We start from the raw sequence: 15,190 nt of genomic DNA, 5'->3' as shown, positions 1-15,190 counted from the left end.
CTTTGAATATCTGTAGATTCAGATCTACAAACTGAGCCCTCAGTCTGCATGAATCCACGCTCCGTGGCTGTGAATTTTCACCACTCTGAGGTGAGATGTAGGGTCACTTGAGAACAACTCAATTTTCATAAAGTGTAAATAAAAGTCAGAGACTTCATTTGCAGAGTTCTCAATCAGCATGAAAGGTTTATACAAATGGAGTGAAAGTTTGGACAAAGTCTCAATCCCAGCTGTAAATCATCAAGATATTAAAGTACCACATGGGCCTTTAGATCTTGCATCTAAAAGTTGGATGACGACTTGAAACTGCATGGAATCTTCTATACCATTAAGGTTGTACAGCCCAGCTGATCAAGTCGGAGGTGGTGCACATTTCCAAAGGATGTCATTGTGGAGCTACCTGGCAGCTCAAGCAGCCCTTAGGCAGTGAACAGGCTGCCCTCTCAGCAAGTCTGCAGAGGACACACAAACAAGGAGTGATTGATGCAGTGCAGAGGAGCAATGCTATTCGAAGAAATGAGGTGGAGAGAAGGATTAGCAGGAATCTCAAGAAGTTCACCGCAGAGAAATGTAGAGTTCAGTATATGAGGAGGAATAACCCATGTGGCAGCACAAGCTGGGACCATCTGGATAGACCAGGGGCATCTTGGTAGACTATGAGGTCCTCACTACTATGTCTCCACACTTGCAGCACAGGATGATCACATCCAGAGGTGAATTTGCAAAGGGGCAGCTAGCAAGCTAGGGGATATAATTCTTCCCCTCTACTCAGACCCTGAGATCACATCTGGGCACTGGACTTGAGCTCCCTAGTACCAGGAGCTAGGAAAACACCCAGCAAGGCCACCAGCATGGTTAGAAAAAAGCCCAGCAAGGCCACTAGGATGGCTGGGAGTGGAGCTCTAGATGTGTGAGGAGAGAATGAGTTCTGGTTGCTCTACAACTGAAGTTGTGGGATCTCCATCTCCATTTTGTGGTCCACAAACCTGAATGGCATTTTGCAGCAAAATACATCCCTGCAGGTACAGACAGGCAAAACACTGACCAATTCTGCATGGTGATACATGAGTTTTATAAACGTGAAACAGCTGCACTAGGGTATGGTGGGTAGTTACCTCTTTGGCTTTGTCCCATGCTTTTGTTAACACTCATGAAAACATGAAATACTACAATGAGTGAGAAACACGTCATATATGCCTCCATTAAGAAAAAGAATGGAAACACACAGAGATAACTCCTCCAACATGTAGGAAATGAAAAAGTCCAGAAATGATATACTACTTTTAACTCAGCAGTCCTTTTCCTTGCATAAATGTAGGTTTTGGAATGGTTTCTCCCCCTGAAAGTTGTTTTTCCTCCAGCCCTCTAATCCCTGCTCTCTCCTCCACCTCCTCTATCACTTCCTTTGTCTTGGCTCATCCGTGGTTGTTGCCATGTAGACGAGCAACAGCATCCCATCACGTGCAGCGGTGAGGATCCAGCCAGCATGCATCTTCCCCCAACTTGTGTTGAGATGCTGCAATTAGCTGCTCCAACTTATCCAAGTTCTAACAGGCACACTTTTATTAACTGTTGTCCATTTTGTTGCCAGCGTCAGGTCTGATCCAAAGCCCCAAGTCAACGGGAGTCTCTCCCTGTCAAAATCCTCCTTTGATCACTCAGCACTGCTTACAGAATTTTCAGTCTCTTGAAAAACTTCCTGACATTTATTATTTTAATGTAATGCGTTATAAAAATGAATTATGAATTCCGATATATTTTGGAGAAACTCTGCAAAACATATGAAGTCACCAACTAAGATATAAATCACATGCCCTTTGTTGTTGCTTTCAAAATAAGATTTTATCTATGCACTTATTAGCTCCTTCCAGGCCAAACAGTGTTTTCGCAGTGCTTACTCACTGAGTGATTGTAGAGATGTCAGTCCAGCTCTTTCTGAGAGGAGCAGCTTGCCAGTGCACACCAATCACTTTCAATTGTGCCTTAATTAGTAAAGCATTACTCTTTTTTTTTTCCCTTGTTTTATTTTTTCTTCTTTTTCTTTACAACCCAAAGTCAAATGGTGCACATCTTAATCACAGGAGTAAAATCTGCTCTTCTAACCCCTGTTTCTGTCTTCAAGACATGTTCTGAAAAGTAAAACATAAGGAAACGGGTGTGTTTATACCTGGATTTCAACCAGCACGGACAGTGTGATTGTAGGTTAGAAGTTCTCTCCTTTTTCCAGTTTTCTTGTTCTCCTCTCTTCCCTGTCTTCCATCAGATTCCAGTTCTTACCTGTCTCAGTTTAGACATTTCATCCTCTCTGCAGACAGGGATAAACTCACCAACACTGATCCTCTACATCTCTTAGTGGGTTTCAAACCCTAGATACTTCCTCCCCAGGTGAAGCTACGACCTTAATAAAACACAGCATTTATGGTGAGTTGGTGGAATAAGAGAGAAAAGGGACCATGTGAGGTTTGAGATCACCACAGAGTTTATGTTGGTATTTATTCCAATCCAGTGATGTGGCGTTCATGTTCTCCTGCACATGAAGATGGTTTTCCTTTCCTCTTTGGATGCAGAATGGAGAATGTTGAACTGGGGTCTTTTGCCTTCTAAAGCCAAACCTGACTGTGCTCAAAACTTCTTCGGTCTGTCTCCACCTCACTATCCCCATCGGACTTCTCTCTCCAGTTTTCTTCTCCAGAAGTGTGTAAATACTTCTCTCTCTCCAAACTCATTGGAGGACAGGCAGGAAGGCTCTGCTGACAGAGCACCTCAGAGCAAAGTTGAATCATAGAATCACCAAAGTTGGAAAAGACCTCCAAGACCATCGAGTTCAACATACCGCCATTATTTCCCCACTAAACCATGTCTCTCAGTACAACATCTAGATGTTTCTTGAACACCTTCAGGGACGGTGACTCAACCACCTCCTTGGGCAGCCCATTCCAGTGCCTGACCACTCTTTTGGAGAAGAAATGTTTCCTAACTCCCAAACTGAACCTCCCCTGGTGCAACTGGAGGCCATTTCCCCTCATCCTATCGCTAGTTCCATGGGAGAAGAGGCTGACCCTCACCTCACCACAACCTTCTTTCAGGTAGCTGTAGTGTAGAGAGTGATAAGGTCTCCCCTGAGCCTCCTCTTCTCCAGATAAGCCCTCTCTTCTCCTGAAGTATCTCTGGCTCTCTGTCAGAGGACTTCAATGTCCTGTAAAAAAAAGTAAAATCAATTAAAAAAAAAAAAAGGAATGTAGAGTGACAGCTGTCAGACTTTGTTTTCAGAGCATCCCTGATCTCATTTGTTTTTCCCTTTCCTTGGCCATGAATGACAGAAGACTGTGAGCCATGGCACACAACCAGTGGTTTAGGTGCGCTCAGATAAAAGATATTTGATGCTGGTGGCACTACTGATAAAGAGATCCCAACATCTGTTACAAGCAGAAGAGCTGTGAGTTATTGGCTGTTTTCAGGAGAATTGCACACTAAATTAAACCTGACTCAAGGACTCCAAATCAGTTGCATTTACTTCTTTTCCTGAGTCAGGTTCACTTTGGAGCCAGGTCTCCATTGCAGTCATGGCTCTGACCTTGCATCCAAGCTTGTGATGCAGGGGAAAGTCCATTTTTCTCCTGAACTTCACAGATCTGCTTATGAAGAGTCATTTCAGGCTTCCCTAACAGGATGTGGGAAATAAGGGTTATCTCCAATTTCTTACCAACAGCATATAGGTGTGAACACATATGCATGTCTGGAGATCATCCCCTTGTTGGAACTTCCATTGCTTCTTCACCTCAGATCTATATCTGCACATCATCGTTCATTCACTCCATTAGTACCTTCCTTACATTAAACATAGGTGCATATACATCCACCTACACCTGCTGAGCCCAGGACTGTGTTTTGATATTTCAAGATGTGAGCACTGAGCCCCCAGCTTCCAACTCGTATGCCAACAATAATCAGTGCCTCTGTGGACATTATCAGAGGTATGAACATAATTCTCCACATTTTCCATTCAGTTAAGACATTTTTGTAGTACAGAGGATTGACTGGTTTGTGCTTAGAGCTATTTTCAATAGGTGCTAAAATTCTGGTTTAAAAAATGCATGCCAATTTTATGTAGTACCTTAAATATTAAGCTTTAACAGAAACATTGGCTGTAGATAATATAAGGTAACTGCTATTATTTCCTCTGGGGGTGATGTTTTATTGCCTTGGAGACAGTCAGCATTTGCATTAGATGTAGGTGATAAAGGCTCGCAGTAATTTATATTGTTTACGGTTACAGCTCAGGCATTTCCTTCGGCTTCATTTCGTAAAGGACCCCAAAACTTTTCCAGTGAGGTGCCTGATGAATTGCAGCTCCACAGAGCCGACGTTAATGGGAATGATGTCATTGCTTACCAGGCTCATCGGACCAGAAAGTCCTCCCTGGATCAACGCCGAGAGCATCCCACTACAACCCATTCCTGGTGTCTCCACTTGCAAACCAAGCCAGCTTGGGGGGAATCAGAAGCACAGAAGAAATGAAAAACTTCAACCAAACCACTCATGCGTTCCCTCCCACTTGACAGCTCCCCGTTTTACACCGATAAGGGAGACAGCCAGCCATACCCCAGCAGCCATAAAACAACATGCAACAACTGTTTCAAATTTAAGCATTCAGCAAGCGGATGAGAAGGGTGGGGAAGCCGTGCAGGGGCTGCGGGGTAGGTTCAGCCCTCCTATAAATACTCTGCAATGACAGACTGGTTTGCTTTTGGCTCCGGTCCCATGGGACATGACCCACATTGAGGAATCAGCCTGCCGTTTGGCACAGCCCAGCGGTGTTAATCTCCTCGCCTCTGCAGGGGTCCGTCTCTTGGAAAGGAATGGAGAGACGTGCTCTGCTTCTGATCCAGACCTAGCAGAGGGTGAGGGAGGCAGTGGGGCACATGGAGGGGTGGCAAGACAGGGATGCATCTCATTAAAGAGAGCCATTTTCCCCCATGCTGCTGTCCCCTCATGCCACTGCGGCTCTGTTTATGATGCTGTGTGGATGAACGAGAAATGAGTTCTTGTAGTTCAAGGTGAGCAAGTGGAGGGGAGTTGTTTTAGGGACTAATATGGCTTGCTAACAAGAAATGAAAGGGCTCAGGCTATCGCTTATAGGCTGCCATGAGGAAGCTGCAGGCTGCTATGAGGAGCTGCCCGGACAAAGACATCAGCAAAGAGCAGAAATCTGTCCTGCATGCTTCCCATGGGGAGATGGGGTTTTGTGCAGGGAGGATGAGGGGATGGGATTCTGTCTAAGGTTTGAGATGCTCCATCCACCACTGGAAAGTGAAATCAGTCCACTGTAGTTTTTGACAAGAGCAGCCACTCTCGATATACGTGTGTTTCCAGTTGGGTAGGTTGTCTTTGCCCCAGAAATATCCCATCAGTGTGGTCATCATACCTGGTGGTCCCGAATATGAGACAGCCTCTGGTTGCCCATGTTCTATACTGCTCTGAAACACAGAAAAGCAATCAACCCTTTTTTTCTGCAGTTTCTCTCCTTCTCCTCTCTTCACACGCAAGTCACACTGAGCATTAAGCACTAAGGAATAGGATAAAATCTGGGGAAGTCTCATCATCAGAAATGAAGTTGATTGTCCACCCCAAGACCAGGTCAGGGGGAAGACTGTCCCCTCTGCTCCATTCTCAGACACTCCTGAGGTGCTATGTTCAGCTCTGGGCCTCAGTACAAGGATATATTTTGCCCCATCCCCAGATGTGCTCAAGGCCAGGTTGAATGAGGTCTGGACAACCTGAGATAGTGGGTAGCAACCCTTCCCACAGCAGGGGTGAGTGGATCTAGAATATCTTTAAGGTCACTTCCAGCCCAAGCCATTCTCTAACTTGAAGATTTTATGACACAGAAAGGTTGGAGTGTGTCCAGAGGAGGCTATGGTGATGCTCAGAGATCTGGAGCATCTCTCTTACCAAAAAAGGCTGAGGAAGCTGAAGGACTCTTTATCAGGGAGTGTAGTCACGGGACAAGAGGTAATGACCTTAAACTGAAAAAAAAAAAAAAGGTAGATTTAATTAGATATTAGGAAGGAATTCTTCACTATGAGGGTGGTGAAGCCAAGGCACAGGTTGCCCAGAGAAGCTGTGGGTGCTCCATCCCTGGTAGTGCCCAAGTCCAGCCTAGATGGAGGTTTGGCCACCTGATCTATGGGAGGTGACCCTGTCCATGGCAGAGGTTGAAACTGGATGAGCTTCCAACCCAAGGTGTTCTGTGATTCTATGATTAAACAGTATACATTTAGGAAAAGACAACTGGTACATGCATTTAAAAGTGTTACGAGCTTTCTACAGAGTTATGCCTTGGAGGGACAATTTACACCCTTTCAGGTGGTATATTTATCAGCTTTGCAGGTAGCCTTCCCCTTCTGGCTAACTTTTTCAGCAAATTTCCATTTACAGCCCATGCAGATTTCTACATATGAAATCTGATTCTTCAGGACTTGTATAGGACACCACAAAATCATCATCAGGTTCTAAGTCCAGGTTTCACCTGCATCACATTGAGGCGATTTCTTCCAGCAGAGAGTGAAAGGGAGCAAGACTTGGTGATATTAGAAGGATTCCTGCCTTGTGCAGTGCCTTTCTCACACCCCTCCCAGCTGAAAAGTTAATAGGATATTGAAAGCAAAGCAAAAAGAACGGCCTATTTCAGGTGCTGGACAACAACCTACTTCCCTTCCTTGTTCACCCTGTTACCCCTGACACCCTGTCCCTCTCCTCTCCTTCTCAAGAGACGTGCACAAGTGGACCTAACCCTCACTGTCACTCTTGTGATTTTAAAAACTCTGGTTAGAAAGCTCAAGGACTGCAGATATTTTGTTCTTTTGAAAATTCATGTAGTCATTTGTCCAAACTAGCTGGCAATGTGTGAATGAGATAGCTTAAGACAGCCAGTGTCAACAAATACGCAGGCTGGAGTTTGTTTCATGGACTGCGGTGCTCCTTGCAAACTAATCTGAGGGATGCTTTACATCAGCCAGAGTGGGGAAAGCCATGACCCACTGCTGCTTTCATTTCTGTCCTGGTGCACTCTGCATATTTGTCTTTGTCTCGCTTGGGTTTGATCCAGGCACACAACCTTGAAACAAAACAAACCCCTACTGTCTGTGGGTCCCTTCATTCTTGGAGGGGAGCTGGAAGCCCACTCCTCTCAGTGTGCCCTTCCAGAAAGAGTGACAAAGGTTTTTAACTTCTTTACAGCTCAAAGTGGGCATTAAAAAGGAGGCTGGAGTGAGTGGAATCTGTTTGAAGGAGATGCCAATGTTGTGCCCCTCTGTAAACAGGCTCCCACGAAGACCTCCCATCTTACAGCTCCTATTGAGTGGGGTGGGCCGGACTCCTCCTGGGTGCTCAAGGGGATCTTTCATACAGACTCTAGGAGGAAAACAAAGAGTCATCTCCTCTGCAAGGGACTGGCATTCAAATTGTGTGGGGCTCGCTCCTCTCTCTGTGATGCCCTTTTTGCTGCAAGTATGTGCTCGTGGTGCCAAGTGGCTTCCCACTGCTGGAGTAATTCAGACTACAGGCATCCATCCCTGCCACATAAACATTGCAGCTGGCATCAGAGCTAATAGAGATATTCAGATAAAACAGGTGGTGGGCGCAGAGTACCCTTCCCAGTCTGTGGATGGATCAAGCAAGGCATCTTCCCATTGCATCTCTGAGCACAGGAAAATCCTTCTCTCCCTGCTGCCACTGAACCTCAGTTTAGGTCTCATCATTTTGAATATATTTAGAAAAGCCTGGCATTTTGTCTTCCTAGGTATTTGCTGGTGTTTCTTCCAATAGAAGACCCCAAAAGCCTCTGTGAAGGGGCTGACCTCTCCTTTCATCCTGGATCCATGAACATCCTTGTCTATCCTCCAGAGGTGGAGGTGGAAGGCTCTCGAGATCTGGCAGGACCACAGATGGAGCTATTTGGCCCATGGTTGGCAGAATGTCCCAGAATACTGTCTGCTGACAAAGGTGTGTATCTGCAACACTGAGACCATGCTTTCATAGAATCATAGAATCATGGAATGACCTGGGTTGAAAAGGACTACAATGACCCTCCAGTTCCAACCCCCTGCTATGTGTGGGGTTGCCAACCACCAGACCAGGCTGCCCAGAGCCACATCCAGCCTGGCCTTGAATGCCTCCAGGGATGGGGCATCCACAACCTACTTGGGCAACCTGTTCCAGTGCGTCACCACCCTCTGGGTGAAAAACTTCCTCCTAAAAGTTTCAGCTACTGGAGGAATCTGCTGACTGCAGTGGGTGCTTGAGAAGCCCACATTAGGTCTTTAAATGCTGGATGAGACCACTGTAGGCCCTTGAATGATGGGTGCCGATGGAGCTGTTTACAGTAGCCAGAGTGGGATAGTTCCCTCTCCTTTCTCCCTCTTCTCCTTGGGGTTTTGATAAGACAATTACTCATGAAGCCTGGAAGAAGCATTTCTGAGTCTTCTTGGCAAAAGCCATGCTGTAAACAGTGGGGGAGAAGTAGAGCAGAGTAAACAGAATAACATCTTCTTCAGGGAAAAAAAAAAAAAAAGGAACCAAGCCAACACCACCCTTTACCCAAGGTGATTAAGAGAAATTGCAGAGTAAATGCTTATCCTTGTATATTGCTGGTTTATCAATCAGATCACAACATGGAAGGGGAAGGCAGCAGGAGGGGAGAGAGATCACTCGGCTCAGCTTCTCTGGCAGCCAACGGCTGCTGTTTATGAAGCCCTAGAAATGTACAACATGCTTTACAAGATACGTGTGTTGAAGGCTCTGGGCTGGGGGGGTGGGGGGGGAGGTCTATGGATGTGTATCCTACTGCTCTTACACTGCTTTATCTGTGGGACACCTGGAAATTGGTCCCATTAGATGCAGAGTGTGTGGGCTGCGGATCACAGACTCATCCCAGCAGCAGAGAGGGAAAGAGTAAAAATGTCAAGAGCTCATTAGAAATATAGAAGCTGAGGGAGTGTGAATGCAAAAAGCCTGTAGAAAGCACTTTAGTTCAAGTTACTGAATCCAAGAGCTGCTCTGTAAGCAAACAACTGCTTCATAACCCATGTTTCAGTGGAGAGGGGAGGAAACCTTCCCATCATCAAGTCTACCAGCTCTGAGAAGTTGTCTGAGGATGGACTGCTGACCTATCTGAAAGAGGAGAAAGCTTGTAAGAGATAGTTAAGCTCCAAGAGCTCAGCCAAGCTCATCAACTGGTTGATTTTCACATTCAATAACCAGCTTCAAGCTAGAGAATACCTGGAGGGTATATGTGTTACCTCAGCTAGGATAAATCCTGGAAGAACATCAGGACCATCTCCGAAGACCAGCCTCCTGTGACTCAAGCAGGAAAGGGCAGAAGATAGCCTTGCTATAAGCAGGAAGGGCTGTGGTCCTCATCATGCTCCTGAGATAGGAGTCACAGCCCTCTTGTCCCTTTGCTGTTACTGCAAAGGTGCATGGTGCAAAACTAGAGGTACCCCAGGAAAAGAGGGGTGGAGTACTGAGCAACAGAACAGTTGCCCAGAGACATTCTGGAATCTCCTCCTTGGAGATCTCCAAAGGCCACCAGGACATGAAGCCGGGCACCCTACTCTGGCTGTCCCTTCTCTTCTAGCAGGGTTGGGCCAGACGGACCCAGAGGTCCCTTCCAATCTAACCCATATTGTGATCCTGGGTATGGGGGAAGAGTTGCTTGCTTTCAGGATTTGTGGCCTCAGGGCTAAGCATAAGACTTAAATGCTTCTTTTTCCAGGCCATTTGTGTCTGAGGTTTCCATGCAAAACCCTCATCTCAGGGTAGGATTTATCCCTTCCAGGCCTCCCTCTGCAGAAAACATTTTGGTTTGTGGCTAGCACCACATCAAACACTTCCAGCACCTGATCTGGAGTAGAACATGAAGAATCATATACAACAGGGCTTGGAACAACACCAGCATTATTATAGCAAAAATATATATATATCCCTGGTGATATTAATGAGCTCTTTGAAGGGGGCAACCAGCAAGATAATCCCTACACGCACTGCAGACAGCAAGGCAGCTGGAGTGGGAAGATGCTTTGTTTTCCCCAAAACAGCTACAGCAAAGCAAGTCACTCCAATCTTGCAGCAGTTTTCTGCTGTTGAAATATGACCACAGCTGAGGATGGGGGGTGAACGCACTGCCACGTCTTCCACCCATCCCTCCTCGTGTGATATTTCACGTTTCCTCAGGCGACGATTTCAACACGGCATAGTTTTGTTGTCACTGGCGTTCAAGGGCCTCCAGAAGAGGGGCTTACGGGATGGGATAAGGCCTGCCTACCCGTCTGATAAAGCCCAGCTGAAGATAAGAGCTCCTTCCAGCTCTAATTTTAAAACTGGCCCCAACACCCTTTGATCCTCCTAATTCAGAGCTGATCCACGCTTTCCCATAAGAAAGAAAGAAATGGATGGAGTGTTTGGGAAGGCTGAGGATCCACATTCTCCTGCCCTTTCCATTCTACCTCAGGCACAAAATCAAACCTCATGTCTTGAAGCATTTGAGAAGTCATCCTCTTCCACTTGAAGAGCCATATAAGCCAGAAATCTCTCCTCCCAACACAACACCCACCCAGAGCATCAAATTTTATGAAGCTGAAGGAGCTGTAAGGAACACACACAAAACATATGGATGGATGGCACCTGACACACCTCCTCTCCTGTCCCAGCACAGACTATCCATACCTCAAGGCTTTGTCATGAACTAATTTAGCTTAATTTCACTCATGATGGAGCTGGAGGATTCCCAGCCCAGGCTCTATTTTCTTGTGCTAGGACAAATGAGGGGTGCCCAGTTGGGCTGCCTCTATCCAAAACAATACTTGCACCCAGGATTGAGGTTAAGCAGAGCATTTCTGTCTAGTCCTCTAGGTTTGCTCTTTAACTACCCTTGCTTATAAATGTCTTCAACAGAGAGGTGATGTGTTCTACCCAATAAAAGACACCTCCCTGGCCTGGTCAGCTTCAGAGTGGGAAGGGAGGGGAAGGCAAAGTCAGGGGAAGGGGAAGAGGGGGAGAAGAAGGAGGGAAGGGGAGGAAAAAGGAAAAGGAAAAGGGAAAAAGGAAAAAGGAAAAAAGGAAGGGCAAGGCAAGGCAAGGCAAGGCAAGGCAAAGGAAGGCAAAGGAAGGCAAGGGAAGGCAAGGACACATGCTCAAAGCTACTAGAGGCATGATAAAGCTGAGTGTGTATATGGTATAGTTTGGAGAACCCAGCAACGAACACACTGCATATAAATCCCAGCATGCCTGGTTCCTTGTGCTTTGATCACTGAATAAAATTGCTAAAACATGCAAGCTACAAACACTGACCTCCAGCTACTTCATGCACCACATTAAAACCATGTCCTGAAATCAAGTCAATCTCTCAGCTGGAAACAAAGGGAATGAAGGAAAATTTTTACCATCAGAAGGTGCCAGGAATGCCCCAGGGACACATCATGGGCTCACCTGGGTGGTGATGTCTCCTTGGGCTCTTGGAGACGTAAGTAAAGATATATATGGAGGGAATGGGGCAGAGAACTTATGGGACCAGAGCACTGAAGAGGAGCTGAGCTGGAGAACATAAAAAGGGATGGCAAAAATACCCTTTCCAAATTCTTGCACAAATCAGGAACTGAGCAGGAGACCTAATTACAACTGTACCTTTATCACGGTACAGTGCTGGACCATTATAATCACAGCCAGAGTTTTGTGTCCTGCCAGTGGGATGCTGAGCTGGGACCTAACACACACCTGCATGGGGCAGGGGATTGTGCCCCACAGCGGTGACATGTACCTTGCACACCAGTGCTCATAAAGCACCAGCTGCTCCTGTGCAGTGTGGTCACGGTGCTTCCTGCAATGGCCCAGGCTCAGCTGGGTCTGCAGGAGTCATATTTTGTGACTAACAGCACTCTCATTACCCAGTTTTGGATTTCACCAGGGTCCTGCTGTGGCTGTTGGGAGCCAAAATGTTGAATCACGTCAATGGGACAGCATTTAGCTGATGCAGTGAGGACTCCAGGCTAGAAATAAGCATCCCCATGTGCTACGCAGTCAATCACCAGCACAGCCACTTGTCGTTCCCGCAGGGAGGGCTTTTAACTCAAGATATTCTGGCACCCAAAAATCATTTCAGACACATTCAGACAATTTCAGCACAAACCGGTTCCAAAGTAACAAAAAAAAAGCAGTGTCTATCCACACTGTTAGAGGATACACAAAGTTATATATGCACATGAGCAGCAGAAATTCACTGATCTGAAATGTTGCCTTCCGTTATAACTTTTCCATGCAAGGCTTTGAAAGAAAGCTGGGCTGCAGAGAACCATAAGAAGCCTTTCAAGAGCTGACAAGTATCCAAAAAAGCATCTGCCTCTCCAAATGATTCAACTACTTGGTCTGAAAAAAAAACAAAACCAAAACAACAAAATAGGGTATTTCAGCAAGAGTTGTGCCATGATTTCCCATCTCAGCACAACCCCAAGGCTTCTAATTTCAGCACAAATGCAATACTTACCCTCTGACAGTTTTGGAACCTTCTCTTGCAGTGTTTGAAAAGCAGCCCCAATGCAAGCTGTCATCTCATGTGGCCCTTTGAAAAGTCACTCTCAGACTTGTCCATCAGCCCATTTCAAGGCGGGTAGATCTTTTCCTCCTCCATTTCCTGCTGTCATGTTTTCTTTGCTTCATATTCCATTCTGCCCTCCAGATTTGCTGGGCAACATACAACAGGGTCACAAGAAAGTTTCCTTTGACTGATGAACAAAGTGGCATTTGAGCATGAGAAAGGAACGTGGGCTGTTGCAGGCAAGGAGGCTGCGGGAGGGCAAAATCAGCTATTGATGGATATGATGGAGCAAAACCCATGGTCTTTCCATATCCTTCTTGTTTTCCCATAAACCTCTTGGTTTGTTATAACCCTCTGGATAGCCTTTTTTTCCCCTCATCATACTTCAGCTTACAGACCTCCTACGGCAATTCCATTTGCCTTTTTTTCCCCGTATTCCTCAAACCTTTTCTGGCCCAGTGCTTTTTCTATCAATGTGAACACCACACGTTCCCCATTCTCTGCCCAAATGAGAGCTGTATCCAGTTGCCTGGGTGCAAACAGCACAAACAATAAAGAGTGAGGGCTGAAATCCCCATCACCCCAAAGCAAACAGAGCTTGGCACAGATTTTTACAAGAATGCCATAGATCTGTGGCATAGATTTTTATGCAGAGAAGAAAGGTTTCTTTCTCCATTGATTACAAGGACTTTTCGTGGTCACTTCTTTATCTGGGGTTAGCAGTAGTAGTGCCCACACTGATCTTGTTAATGCTAAAAAATAATGAAATCTGTCTTTCCTGTAGCCTCCTTGACCCTAAGGCACTCGACACCAAGCCATATAACAGGAGGAAACAGGCAGGAGATGTGGGACAGCTGGACTATACCCAAAACACTGGGTGAAAATCAACCCAGCAGCAGGGAGAGAATGCGATTTGCTCCTATGATAAAGCACTGCTCCCTAAAATGTCCCAATCACTCGTGGGATGCTGTCTCCTGCAGAGCACAGCAAAGCCATTTCATCACTTGAGGAAGCATCTTGCACAGACATCAGCTGGTAGCCTCACCAGCACATTGCACATTGCACATTAAGAGATTGTTCCCAATATCTATCCTAGCCTATCTCAACAAGGAAGGCTTGGTATTTCTGATGGGTTTGGATGGGATCAGACTTCATGTTTCTTTCCACACCACCTGATGGGTTTCCCAGCCACTGACACTGCTGCGTTCATCTGTTTCAGAAGCTGAAAAAAATTTCCCCAAAAGCACCTTGGGGAATGTCTCATTGTTTTTAAAAGAAGGCAAGGCAGAGAAAGAGAAAATATACTGTAAGGAACAATCCTGCCTCATCAAGATAAATGGATTGAAATTCTTATAAGTCCTTTTCAGCCCTCTCTGCTGAGAAACTCGAGCCTAGACCACAGATGCTTTATAGCTCTCAGTGTCTCCCATGCCATGGAGTTGCATTGATCTGCCTTGGCTGATGACTTGGGCCTCATGCTGGAGCTGGAGAAGAGCAAGGGCAGCTCCTTGCAGACAGCCTATTGCATTTATTTGTGTGGAGTCTCGCGTGAACTTATTGCTCCTGAGTTGCACCCATGTGAACCAGAAGAAGAGTAAACAGCACATGAGATGTGGAGCCAAAAGCCAACAAACCTGTACCTTGACCTTTATGGATCATGTCCCGGATGACTTCCACTGCCCTTGGCTCCAGTTCAGCTTGGGATCAAGGAGCATTCTGATGCAAATGTGGCACTGCAGACCTGTGTCTCCATTCATCTAATTGAGTACAAATGTGAAGCTGAGCCCGAACTAATTTTGATGTGCCTCATAAGAGAGAAGAATTGTTTCAGGCCCGCTCAGTTTATGTGTCCCATCCTAAAGCAGCTCACAGCTTGTGAGTGGGATACAGTCAGGGATCAAAGGCGGCCTATGTCCATCTCCATCAGACACTTACAGTCCTCAGCAAAATCTGAGTTCTATTTTCTTCATGCAATATGTTGATGCATATACCAGCACCACAACACACAGGAGCAGCAAGAATATTGCACGTCCTGCAGTCACCTTCAGTGGGCATTACATTGGCTGTCCCCACAGTTGAAGAGAGGGGCAAGCTGAATGTGAAGAGCCCACCACATCCCATCATCCATCCTATGGGCAAAACCTAAGTATTACCTCCAGATGCAGTCATTGAACCAAGACTGAAGACCTACTTCAAGACAGTGATAGCAACAAAGGAGGTTCTCTCATGCTTGCCAAATGGAAATATTCCTGAGGTGCATCCACAGACAAGGTGCCATCCTGAACACAGCCAAAGAAGGAGAAGGGACTCATCATGTGCTGACACTTTTATTTGAGGTACTACAGTGTAGTCTGAGACCCCACCTCAAGGAGCTCTGTGACTTCTGCACTACACTTGCCTGCCCCTACCCATGCCAGGTGGAGCATTCGTTTCTTATCAAGGTCCTCAAAACCAGTTTTCTCTGAGTCGCCAGGTTAAACTGTGCATTTCATTACTGCAGGGCATGGGGATGCTAAAAGTTACAGTTGTTCAACTGTACAACCCTAACTAAAGCCCTATATTTCAGTGTAGGGGATACATTGTTTTGTATATATGGGCACA

General features: G+C 46.1%; 1 long non-coding RNA gene across 2 annotated transcripts; it reads right to left on the bottom strand.

The window, feature by feature from the left end:
- Window positions 1-1,700: 1,700 nt before the first annotated feature.
- LOC101749745 lies at window positions 1,701-11,337 on the bottom strand. 2 transcript variants are annotated; one of them, XR_005839807.1, is made up of 5 exons: window positions 5,953-11,337; window positions 5,426-5,477; window positions 4,393-4,486; window positions 3,066-3,196; window positions 1,701-2,762 (listed from the first exon to the last, which is right to left on the bottom strand). It is a non-coding gene; the product is annotated as an uncharacterized LOC101749745 (long non-coding RNA). The 2 variants fall into 2 exon arrangements; XR_001464941.3 differs by lacking the exon at window positions 5,953-11,337 and having other exon boundaries at window positions 5,426-5,944.
- Window positions 11,338-15,190: the final 3,853 nt, after the last annotated feature.

This window comes from Gallus gallus, chromosome 1 (genome assembly GCF_016699485.2).
Source record: "Gallus gallus isolate bGalGal1 chromosome 1, bGalGal1.mat.broiler.GRCg7b, whole genome shotgun sequence".
Taxonomy (NCBI): domain Eukaryota; kingdom Metazoa; phylum Chordata; class Aves; order Galliformes; family Phasianidae; genus Gallus; species Gallus gallus.
The sequence above is the reverse complement of the archived record's forward strand: the minus strand, read 5'-3'. Positions and strand labels throughout refer to the sequence as shown.